This window comes from Pangasianodon hypophthalmus, chromosome 29 (genome assembly GCF_027358585.1).
Source record: "Pangasianodon hypophthalmus isolate fPanHyp1 chromosome 29, fPanHyp1.pri, whole genome shotgun sequence".
NCBI lineage: Eukaryota > Metazoa > Chordata > Actinopteri > Siluriformes > Pangasiidae > Pangasianodon > Pangasianodon hypophthalmus.
Genome location: NC_069738.1, coordinates 9,657,243 through 9,664,794, shown reverse-complemented (window position 1 = coordinate 9,664,794; position 7,552 = coordinate 9,657,243).

The window sequence follows — 7,552 nt, the reverse complement described above, 5'->3', positions numbered from 1 at the left end:
AAAAAAAAAGCCCAGAGACCATCACAGAAATTCTAATGGTTTCCACTACAAATACCATTAAAACCATCAGCTGTTAACCATTAAAACCATTACCAAATGTTTTCCATTACGTAGTGTGTTTCAGGGCATATTCGATCAGGATTTAGTGGTTTGTATTGGTTTCCATTACAAATTTGTATTCTTACAGGACGTTCTCGAAGATCACCTGAGGATGCTTTTTAGGTTTTATTTTTTGTAACTACAAACCATTCTGGACACATTCTCATAATGTTCTCTTAAAGCAATTTCTCAAAGATCACCAAAGGATGCTTTTAGTACTATTCTTCGTAACCACAAACTAACCTTCTGGGAATATTCCTGTAACAATTGTTACAAGAAGTTCTTGAAGTTCACCAAAGCTTGTTCAGGTTTGATTTTCTGTATACGACTAACATTCTGGGAATATTCCTGTAATATTCTCTTACGTAACATTCTCAAAGTTCAGTCAAGGTGCTGCTTTCTTTCTAAAAAGGTTTGGTGGAGCATTGAGTGTGGATATGCCAGGTTGTGCAATATAAAAATCACCTAATTATTATAAAAATTATTATTATAAAATTATTATAAAAATTCACATTTAATATATGGAGTTGTCTGTTAATAGCTACAGAACAGTTAATAGCTATAAGTACAACAGAAGTGTTCATCCACAAAAGGAGGCAACCTATCTCTCTGTAGCTTAATGTTATTATTATTATTATAATTAATGGAATAATAAAATTCTGGACTACTGTCCTGTCTGTATGTGGCCTATTGTCATCCTATAATCATATGATTCCAAGATTTAAAATGTCAAACAAAAATGTGTGTATGTGTTATTATTATTTTATATTATCATTATTATATATTTATATATATATCACAGAGCACTCTGAGTAAATTATTTTATTTCATAGTTACATACAGGCCCTTAGTTTTCTTCTGTGTAAATGTACAATTCTGGTGTTCTGATTTATGATTATAAAATACATAGATATATACAGGCATGCAACAATTTAGACAAACAATCTTACAGTTCAGGTTCTTATTTATGTGGTAATAGGGCTCGGTTCACTTCCATTTATGAAAAATGATTGTGATAAACATAATAGTGAAATCATGGTCTCAGAAATCAAAAACTCAATTGTACCAAATCCGCTTTTAACACTGTTGTAACACTGGTTTATGTAGGTGTCTTTGTTTCTCCTTCTTGTTGCTTAAAGACAGCTTTGTGATCCACCTCATCCATGAAACCCTCATCAATAGACTCGCTGTCCTTGTCATCTTCCTCTACAGTGCCCTCAGTTGGTAAGAATACATGCAGCTGCTTTGGGCCCTTGGTGGGTAAAGCCCTGCTGAAACACCGTACCCCCTTAATGGATAAATTCTCCTGGCATCCAGGTGACTGTTGCTCTTTCAACAAAGGTCGGAGGCCACAGTGGCTGATGTTAAGGCTCCGAGCTGGGCTTGCGGCATGATTGAGCCTGGGAAGAGGTCGAAGTGGAAGAGAAAAATGTGTATATACAGGTCTGCAGGCCAGCAGGGGTCTGTCTTTGCTTTCACAAGGAAGTGATGAGGGGCGTTTTGGAGTAGAAGGACAGAACTTGTGAGAAAATGTCTCACACAGTGGCCTCTGGCCCGGGATGAACAAGGCCGGTTCAGTGTCGCTGCAGACATTTAGTAGAGAGTGAAAAGAACAAAGAGAACACAGATAAAACCACAATCATTTAATCAACTAATTATATTGAATTGTAACCTGTCAAGTGGAACAATGAAAAATTATTAAAAATTATAAGTATTTGGACAGTGACACAATTTTCATTATTTTGCCTTTGTACACCACAATGGATTTGAAATGAAGCAATCAAAATGATTGAAAAATGATTAAAGTGTAGACTTTCGGCTTTAATTCAACAGGTTTTACAAAAATATTGCATTAACCGTTTAGGAATTACAGCCATTTTTTCAGAGTCCCTCCAAATTGCAAATTGCAAATTCCATGCTGTCAATGACTGGAACCCATAGACATCACCAAATGCTGAGTTTCCTCCCTTTGAGGTGCTTTGCCAGGCCTTTACTGCAGCCACCTTCACTGCTTGTTTGTGGGTCTTTCTGCCTTCAGTTTTATCTTCAGTAAGTGAAAAGCATGCTCAGTTGTGTTGAGGTCAGGTGACTGACTCAGCCATTTAAGAACATTCCACTTCTTTGCCATAAGTAGCTCTTGGGTTGCTTTCGTGGTACATTTTGGGTCATTATCCCTCTGTATTGTGAAGTGCTGTCCTATCTGTTTTGCAGCATTTGACTGAATATGAGCAGAAGGTATAGCTCTGTAAACTTCAGAATTCATCCTGCTGCTTCTATCAGCAGTCACATCATCAATAAACACCACTGACCCAGCCATACATGCCCATGCCATAACACTGTCTCCACATGTTTGACAGATGATATGGTATGCTTTGGATCATGAGCCCTTCCTTTTCTTCTCCATACTCTTCTCTTCCCCTCACTCTGGTACAAGTTTATCTTTTTTTTTTTTTTTTTAAACAAAGTCTAACCTGGCATTTCTGTTCTTGAGTGTTACCAGTGGTTGCATATTGAGGTAATCTATCTGTATTTACATTCATGAAGGGTCTCTTGATTGTAGACTTTGACAATGATACGCCTACCTCCTCCAGAGTGTTCTTGACTTGGCTAGATGTTGTGAAGGTGTTTTTCTTCACCAAGGAAAGAACCGTGTGATCGTCCACTTTATTTGTCTTCTGGTGTTGCTGAGTTCACCAGTGCATTCTTTCTTTTTAAGAATGTACTAAATTGTTGATTTGGCCACTCCTAAAGTTTCTGCTATCTCTCTGATAGGTCTGTTTTGTTTTTTCAGCCTAATGATGGCCTTCTTCACTCGACACCTCTTTGGCCCGCATATTGAGAGTTCCCATGAACAGCTACCTAATGCAAATTCAACAATTGGAATCAACTCCAGACCTTTTATCTCTTTAATTTGTCATGAAATAACAAGGAAACAGGGCACACCTGGCCACCAAACTGCTTATCATTCAATTGTCCAATTACTTTTGAGCCTGTGAAAATGGAGGGACTCTGTAAAAAATGGTTGTAATTACTAAACAGTTAATGCAATATTTAATTTTCCAAATATCTGCACTTCAATCACATGTTGATTGCTTCATTTCAAATCTGCTTCATTGTGGTGGGGTACAGAAGTGGTGTAATAAAACCTTGGGAGGACATACTGCTAACAGACCTTGACCCATCGTATAACTAAGGTTCTGTGCTTAATATTAATAATAATTATTTAATTCCTCTAATGTAATTCAATGTCTAAAATATTCATACTTTTAATACTTCAAAATCTTTGTTTTAAAGAAACATCTGTCCATTATATGGTATACTCATCTTTGATAGATGAATGAGTATGTGGACAAAAATGGGACAGAAATTATAGTTACAAATTTAAAATTAATTGCTTAAAAATATGATTGTTTATGATGCTTCGAGTGCACATGATTGTGGGGACAATTAATTCCAAACCTTTCCATCTGTCTTGGGGTTTTTAAAACCTGTAAATGACTTGATATGTCTGTTGTGCGTTGTACTTGATCTGTGTTTGAGTCTGCTGACATGCGAGAAGTGTTTGGTTCAGGTTTTCTGTAGTGGTTGGAAACAAGATTTTACAAATCTGACCTGGCTCACATATGGTCAGTAAAGTGAGGGGAAATAAGTACTCAGATTAAAGCAAAGTTTAAAAAATTAAAAACTGCTAGGGGAAAAATATTCAAACACTATTAAAAATTATATATTGATATAACTGCTGCAAAAACTGCTTCTTGTGCAAACTGCACCGTGGTGTCTTTATATAAAAGATGTTGCCATTGGTTGGCTTGGTTGGGAAGATTTCATGAAACAAATAGCAGTCATGGTGAAGTTTAACAAGCTTCCTAAAGTTCCCAGGGAAAATATAAATAATGGAAAAGGTACACAGCAGTAGCAAAGACCTTAAACATCCATGTCAGTACAGTTGGTTCAATTATATGCAGATGAAACGTTCATGGAACCAGAAATAACTGTCCCCAGACAGGTGCACCAAGCAAGATTTCACAACACACTCTCAGTCTAATGATGAGGAAGGTAAGAGAGTAGCCAGCAGTCACCTGAAGAGTTGCCGCAGGAGCAACAGTTACACAAAGAACAACAAGCAATGAACTGCACCACAATCATTTCCCTACTTTACACCTCACACAAAACTCCTCTGCTAAAGATGAAAACACAGATGTGTGTCTAAAATTTGCACACAAGCATTTCGATGAATTGAATCTCTTTTTATAACAATCTGCCCTGGTCAGATGAAACAAAAATAAGGATGGATGTTCTCCTGACCCAGAACAGTAAAATACGGAGGTGGGAGCATCATGATATGGGGCTGTTTTTTTTTTTTTGCAAACGGTACTGGGGCATTACACTTCATCAAAGGAAACATGAATGGAGCAATGTACCGAGACATAACAGAGAAGAATTTAGTCTCATCAACTAAGAAACTGAATCTGGGTAGAAGATGGACTTTCCAACAAGACACTATCCCCAAACATGAAGACAAAATATCTCAAGAGTGGTTTCTAAAAAGGTAGGTGCTCGCGTGGTCTGATCAATCCACTGAGTCCATCAGAGGGACCCTCGTGACCTTGTCAAATTGAGGATGATTGGCAAAGAGGAATGGGTCAAAATTGAACCACAAGCTGCAAAAACCTAACTGCTTCTTACCATAGATGTCTCTACTCTGTAATTGCCAACAATAGCTTTGCAACAAAATACTAGTGTTTTAATCTGTGGTGTCAGAATATTTTATTTCCATATTATGAATACATACACTACATGGCCAAAAGTATGTGAACACCTAACTCTCACACCCATATGTGGGCCTTCCCAAAACTGGTGCCGCAACGTTGGAAGCACACAGTTGTCTAGAATGTCTTTGTATGCTGTAATATTAAGATTTCCCTTCACTGGAACTGTCATGTTCCACCATGACAGTGCCCCTGTGCACAAAGTGAAATCCATGAAGACGTGGTTTGCCAAGGCTGGTGTGGAAGAACCCACACCCTGCACAGAGACCTGATCTCAAGTGCACTGAACACCTTTGCGATGAATTGGAATGACAGCTGGGCACCAGGCATTCTCGCCCCACATCAGTGCCCAACCTCTATTATTAAATAAAGATTATATTAAATAATAGTATATTAAATAAAAAAACCAAATTTGTCTGAATACTTAGGCATCGTGCAGATCCACCATCTCGCAGTGAACCCATCCTGTGGTTGCACGGCATTAACTACACCAGATAATTTGAGCATAGGGAAAGGGAGAGCTTTTAGGAAAAAGTTCAGCCCCCATAAATCTGGAATTGGTCTTTCTTCTGAAAAATGTATGTCAAGTAGAACCCTTTGCTCTGAACCATGTCAATCACCCCGCTGTTGATCCACAATCCTCTTGGATCAGAGCAGCAACCTTGTTGTGGTCTGATATCAACAAGGCTCCGAACCCCAAGAAAATTGCAGTGACCACCACCAACCCAATGCAGGCATAAATGGCAGGCATGTGGCTCAGACCGACCTGTTTGTGCTCCATCATGTTAACTAGAGAGCATAGCATGGAGCCCAGACACGATTGAGTTGTCAGTCCAAACCCTCCTTTGAAACTCTTGATAAAATCCTTGCACTGTGACACAGTGCTTTGGAATACAACACTATCCAATCCCACTCGGGTCACTGCCATTTTGAGGGTAGCTGTCACAGATTCATTTTTGGACGTTACTGAGGCAGTTGACTGCCAGGTCATCAGCCTAGAATAATTTCCCAGATGTGGCTGTACATATAGCATCTTCATGCTCCTCAGACAAGGAACAGAGAGGAAGACCAGCCACTGGGATATAAGGAAGACTATTGAAAGATATCAGCTTTTGTGTTTGGGCAGATATCTGCTGCCAAGTTGCCCATATTCTTAGAAAATGACTGAGATCGGTGTCAATTTATGGCAGGTGTCAACGTTTCTATTGACTCTAACTCCAGGTACAAATCTGCCATCCAGGCACGCTGTGTTGGCATCACCATCAGCACAGGCACTGCACCTTTAAGATGCAAGTTAATGCTGAGGCAGGGGCAGTGAGCACATGGCTGGTGCCTGTCTTTGGCTTCCATGAGAGTCAGACACTGGCTGCATGAGCAAAAATCTTACAGCATGGCATAGTTTAATCACAGCGTGTGTATCATGAGGGAATGAGGGGTTTGTTATATGGGGGAGAAAATCCAACTGTAGCCCCAAATCTGCATGTTACTTGTTTTTAGTCACAGGTCCACCAGCTGGTAGACGGTTTTAAAAGCTCTAAGCAAATAACACTGAGAAAAAAACTCAACCTGTGAGAATGAGCAGTGAAAGGAAATCTAACTGCAGCCTCAGTGTTGTTTGTTAGCAGACCTGGCCAACGTGGCAGGCTCAGAAGTGAACAATGAGCTGTATGGCATGGAAAATCCTCTCAACCATGTTAGTCGTGTTTAGTTATCAGAGTCTACCTGCTCAGTGGTGGCGCCAGTGGAGAACCCCAACCCGGTGGGGCAACAGATGTCATAGTGTTCAGAGTTCCAGTGTTTCACCAGAAAACTGGTGGAAGAGATGAAGAGATGAAAGGAGTTTATCGTCAGCATTAGAGTACAGGCTGTGTCCTGTAGCTCTGCCTGTAGTCACAAGCGGATAGCTCAGTAAAGTGTACGTGTTGGACAAGAGAAGAAAGGGAAATAGGGCTGTAATACTGTGATATTTATTGCAATTACTGCATCATATGTCACCTTGTGGCTTCGTTGGAAGGTTTTGGCATATGAGTGCATGCATGCAAGAGGGTATCCACATTATTCTCGACCCCCTGAAAGTTACGAGGGGTGAAATAGTACTACTATTTATTAAGCTGCCTATTGCACAAATTAACATCCACACTAAAAAACTGTTACCCTGCACATACAGCATGGACATTTCATTTGAAAAACAACGAAATTTGTTTTCAGATGAAACATTTCATTTTAACTGAAGTAGTTATGGTTCAGATTCTAGGTTAAAATCTAGACCTTCTCTTCCACTTATTTAAATGTACTTATTTAAAGTTTTGTCAATCAACTCCATTTGGCCATCTTCAGAGGTTTACAGTGTAAATGCCTGAACTATCATCAGCACAGAACTCCACCCTCACGACTGCCCTAACTCATCTGCTAATTTTTAAATGTATTCATTATTATTATTATTATTATTATTATTATTATTTTAAATTCAGTAGTAAACTCTAGGTACCAGCTTACCCTGGTGTCCTTTGATGTGCCATATTGGTGAGTGAGGGAAGTTTGAATGATTCCCATATTCTAGGCCCAGCTGACGGTGGTGCAGCAACCACAGAGCTGGAAAGTAGGTACATTTGCGTCAAGGCACGGCCCTTCCGTATCTTTTGCTGTGGTTTGCGCTCTGCTGTATTCCTGCCCATGTTAGGACT